The sequence below is a fragment of the Castor canadensis genome, chromosome 11 (assembly GCF_047511655.1).
Source record: "Castor canadensis chromosome 11, mCasCan1.hap1v2, whole genome shotgun sequence".
In the NCBI taxonomy this organism is placed as follows: Eukaryota; Metazoa; Chordata; class Mammalia; order Rodentia; family Castoridae; genus Castor; species Castor canadensis.
Window position 1 is genome coordinate 38,547,026 of NC_133396.1, and position 13,168 is coordinate 38,560,193.

The window sequence follows — 13,168 nt, forward strand, 5'->3', positions numbered from 1 at the left end:
TCCAATCATTATGCAAACCCCTCCCTTTTCAGCCAACATCATGTCTAATGCTAGCCTGTTCTCCCAAGCCATCTGACTAATTGGTCCCAATTGCTCTCCTATTCCTTTGATAGCATCCCAGGTATAGTTAACAAACCTTTGTTGGTTATAGTTAATATAACTAATCCAATTGACATTTTTATTTATGGTGGACCACCAAAAGAGTACTGATTCAAATCCTGCTGCAATTTGATTTCTGGCTTTAAATTCATTTGGCACCCCTCTAAGAACCCCAGTGGCATCAATGTAAGCATGGGGATCAAGGAGCCTCTGTGGCTGGCTGCAACGTCTATGCCTGTGTCTCTCCTTTTCCTAGGTGTTGTGACATGGGCTGCGGATATAAATGCTAGGGTGAAAGGGCTTGCCAATTGCACCAAAGCACAGGTGCCTGCTCAGTACTTGGGAGAGTCTCAAGTTAAGGTCCTCTACAGTATCACCAGACATTGGCTCTGCCCACAGAGAGTGTAGATTGGTTTGTGAGACTGTTGAAGGATCAGCTTTCACTGTATCCCATCAGGTTTTCCACATTTGTCAGTCATCCCCCCTTGCCTGGTGAGACACGAGGTGTAATTGACATCTGGAGCAGGTAGTTTAATAGTCCTCGGGGGCTGACCTGCAGGACCTCTGACCTCTGGCAACAGTAGTGATAGCGTCTGGCAGAATTTGTTACCCTAAGCCATGGCATCCTGAAAGAGCCACCTGAGACTCTGGCCTCCCAGTAGTAACAATCGTTCTTATTTTAACGTGGGGACAGAATATTTTATCCATTCAATCCAAGCATTTGTATTCCCGTACCCGATTTCAATAGTCAGTTTGTCTTAGGTCCTTGACTTCTACTACAGTTACCTGAGTTCAACTGTTATATAAACATGGAGGTAACGTTGAAGCAGAGGTAGAACTGGGTGTCTCTTGAGAGAGTTTGGGAGCTTGATAGAGCTCAAGGCACCTAAAGTGTCTGTTCCTGAGACAACTGCCCCCAACCCATATCTACGAAATATGGATGGTTCTTATGTCATACTCCAGGAGCTTTCTAAGACCAATCTAAGTGGGTCACACTGTTTATCTTTGCAAGAAGGAGAGGGGTGTGTCTGAAATAGCTGTAATTGTGACTGTAGTCTGTTAAAAGACTGTCGATTGTTCTGGATGGCAGAAATTGGAGTCTCACCAATGCCTTGGGGTCTGGTCCAGCCCTTGAGATTGTCATAAAAGGGAGAAGTGTATCCTTTTACTCAGTGTTTCACCCCACATACATCCACTCTGGACAGATATCAGACTTCCCTGTGAGTCCTCGGATGGGACACATATAAATGGAAGGATCTGGCATGCATCAAATTCAACAGTTAAGGGAAAAGTACTCTGAGTTACCTTAACAATACACATACCATTCCCTAGATGAAAGAGAAAGAATAATTTCACTATAGTCTTTTTTTTTTTTGAGTATTTGAAGCTACTACTCTGTTTATTTGCTTTCATTCACTATAGTCTTTTTAAGGTTACTCTGATGTCTCCTGGATGTGAGAGCATGGTCCATTGTTCCTTCTGGTCAGGTGTGGGGTGCCTTCTTTACCCATATGTGATGAATCCACCCCCTCTCTGTGGTCTGGAAGGCTGTTTCTGTGGTCAGCAGGACCAGGAAGGGTCCTTCCCAAGCTGGCTCAAGCTTATTTTCTTTCCAGGTTTTGATCAGCACATAATTGCCAGGCTGGTGCAGGTGAACAGGAAAGTCAAGTGGAGGAGACTGTGGTAACAGGCATGGTTCAAATGGTAAGAGTGCCCGCTTTGCAAGCTTGAAGTCCTGAGTTCAAACCCCAGTCCCACCAAAAACAAAAACAAAAACAACCCCCCCAAAAATAACAGTCATTTAATAAATGTATTCATGTATAGAATTTTATTCTTTCAAAGTTGATTATTCTGAAATCCTTAGACCTACATTAGAGGTCTAATGTAGCACCTAAAAAAGTAATTAGCACTACCAAAGACAAATAGTTCATTTTATAAGTGATACATACTTAAGGCAAATACTCAATTTAATAAATAATTGCTAGCACTTATTAAACTTTTATGTATGTCAACACTGGTTTAGTAATTTTCTATACTATTTTCGAGTCCTCACAACAGCCCTATGAGGTATGCATTATTACTATCCCCTCTTTTACAAATGAAGAAAATTGAGGGAGTAGGGGCATAGCCCAAGTGGTAGAGCATTTGTCTAACAAGTGAAAGGCTCTGAGTTCAATCCTCAATATTGCAAAATGCATACATACATACATAAAATTTTAAGCAAAAAAAATTTTTTTAAAGAAAATTCAGGACTGGAGGTGTGGCTTAAACAGTATAGTGCCTTCTTTGCAAGTGAAAAGCCCTGAGTTCAAACCCCAGTCCCACCAAAAAAAAAAAAAGAAAGAAAATTGATATGCAACAAGTTTTTGTTGTTGCTGTTTGTGGTACTGGAGTTTGAACTCAGGGCCTACACTGTGAGCCACTCTACCTGCCCTTTCTGTGATGGGTTTTTTCAAGATAGGGTCTCACGAACTAATTTCCTGGGGCTGACTTTCACCCGTGATCCTCCTGGTCTCTGCCTCCTGAATAGCTAGGATTACAGGTGTGAGCCACTGGCATCCTGTGATATGCAACAAATTTAAGTAACTTGCTAAAATAATACAATTAGTTAATGATGGAACTGACATCTGAACCCAGGCAATCTGTATCTAAAATCATGCTTAGAACTTCTAGGAGTTAGGCAGGGAATTAGGAAAACTGATGACTTAGAACAATGGCTTGGATGTTGATAAGGACTGCTAATGTGAATGGAATAACTGTGACATACAGCTGGGTCTTGCTGACCTGCAGCCCCTATAGCCTGTGAAAAATGACAGCCTGGGTCTGACCATCCAAGGTCAAGAGCTGCCTTCTCAATATGTGAAAGGAGTTGATGATTCGTAACCCAGTCTCTGGAAGTCAATGACAATTAGCCCAGTTTTCCAGGACTGACTACCCCAGGTTCACAGACTCCAACAAAAGCTTGAGGTCTTGGAACCTCCGCAGCACTCCCACTCCCTCACCTGAGCACTTTTGCTCTTTTACTTTGCTTTGCATTAAGAAACCTGCTCCTCGGGCACTGGTGGCTCACATCTATAATCCTAGCTATTCAGGAGGAAGAGATCAGAAGGATCACTGAAGCCAGCTGAGGCAAATAGTTCTGCCAGACCCTATCTCGGAAAAACCCCTCACAAAAAAAAAAAAAAAGTCTGGTGGAGTGACTCAAGGTGAAGGCCCTGAGTTCAAATTCCAGTACTACACACACACACACACACACACACACACACACACACACACACACACACACACACACACACACACACACAGTGTTTGTCATTGATCTCTTTCTCCAACAAGACCAAGGATTTTCTGGCTTCCAGATGCAGTGACCCAACTCTGATGCCACTTACACTATTAGGAAAGAAAATGTGAACTGAACCTGTTACTGCTTTGTGAGGTATTTTTCCTTACTGAAAAATTAACAAACTTTGACCACCGGATCGCTAATAAATTCATCTTATTTCTCATGATGAGGATAATTAGATAACTTCTTAGACTCAAATCAAGGAGTTGGTAAACTCTTAGGAAAAACAAATCAGCCAGGCCTTTCTTTTGAGCCTTAAAAAGACCATGCTTAAAATTAGTAAGTTCATTTAATAATTCACTTACTCCACACACATTTGCTAAGTAAATATTTTGTGTAAGGAATTTGGGTGTGAGATATAACCTAAACACACCTGTCAGCTGCCCGACAAAGGTCTCTTAAGTGAAAACTATTCCTGGTAATCACTTAAGCTGAGGAACATTTAGCTTCCCAAACCCCATTTGTCAAATTGTTCACTTTCTCAAAGACTGGCTTATACTAATCAAATTCCAATAAAATGAGGCCTTTTGTTTCTGACCATGATGGAATTAAAAAGGCCATATTTATGTTCCTGAGATACACAACTAGGAAACTAGACAAAATACACAACACAAAACAACTGCTTTTAGACATGGAGCAATAGGAAGGGCAGAACTGACATCATTGTGAGAAGGACAACAAATGTAATGAGTTCTACAACTGGCTGGATTCCTGTCTACAGGTACATTCCAGATTATAAAATCAAACCACAGCAGTCCCATTGATTTGAAAACTCAGAGGGTGGAGTTCATGGAACCTAAGGCAGCTGGAAGTTGCTACACAGAATTCCAAAAAGGAAGAAGGTATGCAAATAAAGAGCTCCAAAAATCAGCATAGGGTCTTGAGTTTTTGCTGAATATTAATGTTAATATGGCCAGTTGTGTGCTTCTCTAACTTTAATGAAGAGTATTGAGTTCCCTTTCCCCCACAATTCTTTCTCACTATACCAGCTCCCCTTGGTCTATGACATCCATTCCATCAAGAGAAATGCTAATCCCCCCTTGCTGATCCACCAGATTTGGCCTATAAATGTTTTACATTCCTGCTTAACACCTGTCAACCTCTGCTCTGCTTCCCAGCCCTTTGGAGTCAACCTGAAGCAGGGAGACTTTGCACTTATGAAGATGTCACTTACTTGGGTCATCATAATAGATTTACATGTGATCATGGTACTTTCCCGCTTCCTTGCCTCTGTCCCTTCTTGTTTGGCAGGGTGGGGTGGCACTAGGATTTGAACTCAGGGTTTTACACTTGCTAGGCAGGTTTGAGCCATTCCACCAGCCCTTTTTTGTGTTAAGTATTTTCGAGATAGGGTCTTGAGAACTATTTGCCTAGGGCTGGATTTGAACCAAGATCCTCCTGATCTCTGCCTCCTGGGTAACTAGGATTATAGGCATGAGCCACTGGTGCCCAGCATCTTTTTCTTTCTTACACTACTCAGGACAGAGTTCTGCGCAGAGTTGCAATAAATCTCAACATGAGACTGTTGCACAAATGAAACATCTTTGAGTAATTCATCCAAGAGTGCACTGAAATGTCAATGCCAGCGTTGACATTACAGAGGAGTTTAAATAATAAGAATGTCTTTTCTGGGACCGAGTTCCCAAATGCACCTCTCTCTCTTTCTTTTTTTTTTTTTTTGGCATGGTAGGAGAGCAGGGGTGTGCTCAGGATCAAACTCAAGGCCTCACACATGCTAGGCAAGTATTCTGCTACTAAACCGCAACCTGAACTCTGCATCTCTTCTTTTGCAGGCTACAAGATTCTAGAAACAAGGTGTTATTGCTTCTTTGCCAATGGGGATTCCTTAAAACCTGCTGATTTGTTTATGGGTAACATAAACAAATCATATAATTATATTCTCTTAAGCAGAAAAACTCAGAGCTAAAGGATTTATGGTTTCTCTGGATCAGATCAAAGGCCATGTAACTCATTTAAATTATTTATTTATTACCATTAAATAAATACTAGTAGTAGTAGTAGTATTTGTGGTATTAGGGATTAAGCCCAGGGCCTTCCTTATGCTAGGCAAGTAGTTCTATCACTGTGCTATACCCCCAGTCCAAAAATTTTTTATTTTGAAATAATTCTTTTTTTTTTTTTGAGAAAAGTTCTCACTAGCTGGATGGAGTAGCTCATACCTTTAATCCTACCTACTCAGGAGGCAGAAATTGAGAGGATCACAGTTTGAGGCCTGCCTTGGCAATAAGTTCGTAGGACCCCATCTCAATCAATGAAAAGCTAGGGGTGGTAATATGTGCTTGCCATCCCACCTGCACAGAATCCAATTCTGGGCATTACCTTGCAATTTAGTTATGTCTCCCCAGTCTTCTCTCCTTTGTGGCAGTTTTTGGTCATTCCTTATTTTTCATAACCTTTACAGTTTCATGTAGTGCCAGTCAGATATCCTGTGGAATATCTGATGTTTTCCTCATAACACTGGAGTAATTTTTTTCCAAGAGAATTACTACAGAGGTTAAGTTGCCTAGTCACATTGCATCTGAGAATACACAATATCCAAGACATCATTGGAAATATTAACCTTTATTACTTGGCTAATGTAGTTACCAGGCTCCTCCATTGAAAAATTACCATCTTTCTGTTTTCCTACTCTGTTCTTTGGATAGCTTTGTTTTTGTTGTTGTTCTTTTTCCTTTTTGTACTAAGGGCTCAAACCCAGGGCTTCACGCACACTAGGCAAGTGCTCCGTTACCGAGCTATGCTCTTAGCCACTGATTAGCTCAGATTTCAATGGGCAGCAAAATGCCATTTCAAAAGAGAGCAAGGTAATTTGCCACAATAGTGGCCTTATTATTTTTTTTAATGGATTTACCCAGGACATTCCTAAGTCTCACTGGAGCCCAAAAAACCAGAATTTATTAATACTCACTGGTTAAGCAATGGAACATTACATGGCTATAAAAATTTCAAGGTGATCAAATGTCACTATTGGTATCTGGCATCCTCCAATTCCTTAAAACCTGGAGAAACTGATTCAGATCTCAGTCCATAGGCCATGGAAGCCCATAGTGCATCTCCAGATTTCTAGGGATTTAATCTCATCATGACGGTCCCTTCCGGTAACATTTCCTGCCTCTGCCACAATTTTTACTCTGTAACACCATATCTTGTCACTGTCTGTCTATTGACTGGCAGCCTGGGCTCAAAATCCAATAGACTATCTTATTTTTAATTCATCTCATTCCAAAAAAAATACATATTCAAGGTTCTTCAGTAGACTAGAATGTTACAATTTGTGTGTTACAATGAATGATTGAATTTTGTATCCTACAGCAAGGCAAACAAATTTAATTCAGACTAACGCTCTGACCACCCTGCCCCCAGAAATGTTTTGTTCAAAGTGTAGTTTCTATCCTACCCAACCCCTAACTTACAGCTCTCACCATGTCTACCTGTTGGCATCTATCTCTGCAGTGCCCCTCTATCCTTCTCTACTTTCTGGCATCCTTTTCTAGATCAAAAACAAAAAGTCAGGAACCAGTGACTCACACCTGTAATCCTACCTACCTCCTTTGGAGGCTAAGATCGGGAGGATTGCAGTTTGAGGCCAGGTCAGCAAATAGTTGTGAGACCCCCATCTCCAAAATAACCAAAGTGAAAAGGACTTGGGGTGGGGCTCGAGCAGTAGAGTGCCTGCTTTCCAGGCATGAAGCCCTGAGGTTAAACCCCAGTCCCACCAAGAAAAGAAAAAAAGAAAAACAGAGGCCAAAATCTCATTTTCCCTTTCAGAGCAGCTCAGCTCTCTCTCCTTGGTGATAAGACTCCTACCATGCCCTCAGTTCTCACCTTGTGCCCCAGCAGCTTTTGAAGTTGTTTCCTTTCATAAAAGCAATTCTAGCGCCAGCTGTTAAGATAATAACGTTTTTATATACTGGTACCAGGAACATCTATCCATTCAATCACTTACTCAATTCAACAAATATTTATTGAGCCCTGTAATAGTTACTTGGAACATAGGTTGCTAATTTTTTCACTTTGGCTAGTGAAGGGGAACAAATGCTAACCAAACACTTACCATGTGGGGAACACATTGATGGGTCCTTTTACCTGAATTATCCTTATTTAATCCTTAGAGAAACTCTGTGAGGTAGGTTTTGTTACTTCCTTTTCACAATTGAAAAATTGTGGCTCAGAGCCAGTAGTATGAGGTTAAATGCTTAACCACCAGCTTGATGGGGAGGAAGGGACCCTGATTTGTAGAGTTTGGAGTTTCTGTTGTGTAAATACTATCACAGCAGCCCATCTCCAGCTACCAAGGTGATAAGATGGGGAGAGTAGAGACACAATAGGCACAACCTCAAGAGCAAAGATAATTATGAAACAGAGAAAAAATATTTAGGAATTGATGAGTTTTGAGTATTTTTTGTTTTGTTTTAAATATATTTTATTTAATTGTAAGTTTATAGTTCATTTTAAAATAGAATTCAATTTACTAATTGTGGTAAAATACACAAAACAAATTTAACACCAGACATGGTGGCTCAAGCCTATAACACTAGCTACTCGAGAGGCAGAGATTGGGAGATCATGGTTCAAGGCCAGCCTGGACAAAGTTAGTGAGACCCCCCCCATCTCAACCTATAAAAAGCTGGTGACACATGCTTGTCATCCTAGCTACACTGGAAGTGTAAATAGGAGGGTAGTGGTCCAGTGTGACTGGGGATAAAGCAAGACCCTATCTTAGGAAAAAAACAACACAAAGAGGGCTGACAGAGTGGCTCAAGTGGTAGAGCACCTGCCTAGCAAGCACCAGGCCCTGAGTTCAAACCCCATCATCACCAAAAATTTACCCATGTAACCATTTTTAATTCTGTGGCATTACAAAGTTGTGTAATCCTCATCACTACCTGTTTCCAGAATTTTTTTCATCACCCCAAAAACTTTGTACCCACTCCTCTCTTTCCACAGACCCTGGTAACTTTCATTTTACTGTAAGTTTGCCTATTCATGTGAGTGGAATCATACAATATTTTTCTTTGGTGTCTTGTTTATTTCACTTAAGATTCATCCATGTTGTAGAATATATCGGAATTTCATTCCATGTTTTTGCAGTGCTGAGGATCAAACCTCCATTCCTTTTTATGGCTGAAGAATATTCCATGCCTTTCAATATTTTAATATTTAATAATGATTGCATTTGGCAGATATCTGGTAAAATTGCAGAAAATTTAATGATCAGTTCTGGTGTATCTTTTAGAACCAGCTCTTACAAAATACTGGAGAATCTATAATTGACTCAGCTGGATCCAAACAAGAGACTATTGGGGACTCAAATTTACCACCCCAGCATTCCCCAAATTTGCCTGATAATAAGTTGTCTAGAACATCTTTTAAAAAGAAAAAACAGATTCCCACACTCTCTATGGAGATTCTGATTATGACATTTGAGGCAAGGTGATTTTTCAGAGTCTGGAAAACTCTGATATTAGCTCCACTTTCAATATTACCAAATCTGGGCCTGAAAGGAAGTAGTTAAAATATAGTACCCTGGAAGACAGGAGTCAAGAATGAGTCTTTTGGGAAGATATTGTTGCAAAATTTGGGGTGAATTTTTTTTCTCTCCAAAATCATTCTCAGCTCAAATGTTTATTGACTGAAATTCTTTCATCTCTCTGAATCCCACTTGGGGAAGAAAACCTTCTAGAAAGAGCCAAGTGGAAATCATTAGGCCCAGTAGTTTGACATGATCGCAGACACTTGCATATCATTAGACGATTTAGAGACATGCTCTGAAGCTCTGAGGTTGCCATTTTGCAGTGTTATTTTGATACCCTGACAAGGTATTTTTAGAGCACATGAAGCCCAAATTAAAACATTGTGACAAAAAAAAAAAAAAAAGGGAAATTAAATCAGGGCTCCATTAAATGGAAAACTACAGTAAATATCAGATAAGATTTTTTCTGTTTATGTACCAAACATTTTCTGGGAACTATTTTGAGAGTAGCAGGAGATGAAGCGAAGCTTATGGCCTGTGAGCCAGGATGTGTGTATGCCCAGCCAGCCCAGGAGGGAAAGGCCTTGCAGCCTGTCTTGACAGACCCTGGTGCCTTGATTAGTGCAAGAGGAGCTTCCTGTCACTGCTCAGGGCAGGATGGAGGCTGCTGACCAGGATGCCGTTCTTCATTGTCTGTGGTCAAGGATTCCCTTGGCCTTCTGTGTAGTCCTGAAGTATTGGATTGGGCCTGAAATATGGTTAGCCAGGCTGCAATCTCCTTGCCTTCTTTTGCCTCTTTCCTCTCAAGACTATCCTGTTGCTAGTGTTTCTCAGAGCCTCTATTTGAGGGTATCCATGACTCAGAGTCTAATCCCCAAAACACCACTGAGAAGGTGCACAACCTGTTAGTCCTTATCTCCTCACATCTTTGGGGCTACAGTCCTCTCTGATGAGGCCTCACCTACAATTTGCTGGATAGAATTTCACAGGTTTGTTGACTCCCTCAAGCCCATCAGTGAATCCCACTGGGACTCTGTCTTGAGTAGTGATAGAGACCCTGGTGGCTTGGGGACAGAGATGCCTTGGCCCTCAGCTGGGAGCTGTTGGTATTCTCTGGAGACCCAGCAATACAAGAATGACAGGACATTGAGTCGCCTTCTTTTTCTGAGGTCTTGATACAATTTTTTGTTTTATTGATATATAGTTCAGGCTGGCCTCAAACTGGTAACCCTCCTATGTCAGCCTCCCAAATGCTGGTATTACAGGTACGAACTACTGTGCCTGGCTCTTGATACAATTTTAATTGGATAATTTAATAATTTACAACAAGATCAAGAGGCCTCTTTTCACCATTCTAAGGTACCCTTGAGTTTTCTGTCAAGAAAGGAATAGAAGAGCGTTCTTTGAGAGAATAAAGTTTCTGTGTTACTGTTTAGCCCAGAGTGAGATGGGGGCCAGATCTTCAGCTCTGCAAGGAGAAATATAAGCAGTAGGTGCTGAGAGCCATCTTCCATGTCCTCCTAATTCAGAGCATATGGGAACTTCAGGACCTCTATCATGTGGTCCTAGGGGGCTGTGAAGACCTGTGCCATCAAGGAGATGCCAGCCTGCATAATGGAAGACAGACAGATGAACAGCTCTTACCCCCAACACTCACCTCCCGGATGACTAGCATACACCACATGTATTTTTTGTTGTTTTTGTTTTTTAGTAAATGTTGCAGAGAATAACTTTGTTGAAGGAGTTGACTTGCTTTAGTCATCTTATGTTGACCAATTGAATTTTGAAGTATTTCTCCCAAATTCAACAGATTTGTGTTTGTTTTTAGCTAAGGTTGTGTTCAAGTCATGATTCCTGGCTGCTGTTATGTTCGTTCAACTGCCTCTTCAGGACTACTCCTCATGGTTGATAACAAAAACTGTTATGTAAAAAAAACCCAAAAACTGTTATGGGAATTTTGCAGCCATTCAGAGCCTAGGGCTTGCTGGAGGCTCTGGGAGTGAAAAGGAGGGGTAGAATGGGGTGAGGAAATAGGCAGGGATGGCTAAGCTTGGAAGTTCTAAGAGTTATTTCCTTCTTTTGAACTGCAAATATTTGTGTGTGTGTGTGTGTGTGTGTGTGTGTGTGTGTGTGTGTGTTTGTGTCTATCAATTCCTTGCTTCTTTTTGAACTGTTTTCTTTCAGTCTTGGTCCATATTCATGCCCACTTATGAATTGTAATGTACAAGTCATTTTGTGTTCTGTTTTAAAACAGAATGATGTTATTTAGTATTTAGTCCTTCTGAGTAGTTAAACAAAACACTTTTAGCTTGTCATGGTGGGACACACCTATAATCTCAGGTGTAATCTTGGGAATTGGAGTCAGGAGATCTTGAGTTCAAGGTCAGCCTGGGCTACATAGTGAGACCCTATCTCAAAGAAACAAAGACAAAAACAACAATCAGATTATTTTATAACTAAAAATAAGCCATATTTAAATGAAGATACTATACCAAGAAAGTGAAAAGAATCTTGATCTTTTAAAGTGTACTTTTTTCAAGTCTTTTTTTCAGTGCATATCCAAAAATGGGTTCATGCTGATTTAGTTCCTGTTTTTCCATGTCAATAAATATAGAACAGCTTTTCTCTTTTTTTTTTTTCTTTTTTGTTAATACTGGGGTTTGAACTGTGCCTGGTAGGCAGGTGCTCTACCACTTGAACCTCACCTCCAGCCCTGGAGTGACATTTTTTAACACTTGTATAGATATGACATATTTAATTTATCCTGTCGCTGACATTTCAGTGTTTCCTAAATGTCACTGTTTTAAGAGTCCTCATCATGGTCTTTTCTCCCTAGGACTAATTCCTAGAAGTAGGATGGGTGAACTAAAGAGAAACACGTCTAACGTTTTGAAACATTGTTTACCAACTATCACTTCCAATAAAAGTGTACAGGAGGGCTTACAGAATTATCTTTAGAATAATCCTGCATGTGCTCAGAGAACAAACCTTCCAGTTTGACCACAGAGAAGTGGGAACTTTGATTGCTCCACCCCCGAAAAAAAATACTCTTAAGACATTTGCTAAGCATGACAGCACAGAGAACAGGTTTTAAAAAAGACAGAAAGGGAACTCGTCCAACACCCCCCCCCCCCCGCCCCGACACCCCCTTCTGGCCTCGGGTCATATTGCTGTCTAGCCACCATGTCCCTGTCCTGTGCCGGTACCGCCGCTAGATGGCGCGAGAGAGGCCTGGGACGTCGGTCCCTAACGGATCATTTGGCTGCCCAGGTAGGGGGAGAACAGGATCAAACTGGGTAGGGGAAACTGTGCTCCCCAGCCCTAGAGGACCCCGAAGAAGGTCCGGGCGATGGAGCCCAGCGCTTCAGAGAAAAGTGGTCGCAACGGACTAAGCGCCGCCCGTGACCCGCCGTGCGCGCTGCAGAAGGACGCCAGGGGGCGCTGGAGCGGCGTTGGGGGCGAGGTGGCCCCGGCCTTGACTAGGCGCCTCGGAAGCCTGAGGTCCGGTCGGACCCATGGGACATCAGGGTTCCTCCGGGACCCGCGGGGGGAAAAGCCGGAGCGCTGTACGCTACTTAGTGGCCGCGTATCAAAGGCAAGTGACGGGACGTCTCTGTGTCCCGGCTCCTCTTCTGTGAAATGGGGTCGCTACTGGTACCCATCCCAGAGAAGGTGTGCGGAGGGTTAATGAAAAGACACACAGTGGCTGGTATTTTTGTACACCTGTCCTAAAAGCAGCCCACTACTCAACCAGCATCCAACACGGTTGCCTTCCTGGAAGTTATCTCGATTAGACTTGCTATAGTCCATTCTCAGTTTGTCCCAAATCCGGAATGGAATGCCACTCACCCCTACCCCCAACCCCCTGTGACTGAGAAGGCAGGACTGGTACCCAGGCAGAACAGTTGATGCACAAATCTTACTAGAATTCAAAATCAACAGCATTTGACAGTACTCTTGAGAGAAGGAATGCCAGCCCCTCCTGCACAGCTGGGAGTGCTGACAAAATCCAGTCTGCCCAGCACATCTTACTCAGGTCCCAGTTGGAGGAGATGGCTGGTGGCAGCCGAGAAGAGTGAGGGGATGGGTGGGGGAGGGGCCTGGGCTCTGTGTTGGCAGTTGCCATGGTTTTGCTCCGAGTTCAGCCCACTCTCTGAGACACTCAGAAGGTCACAGAAGCCTGAGGGGACTTCAGGAGTGCCACCCTGGAGCCTGCTGGCACTCCTGTGCAG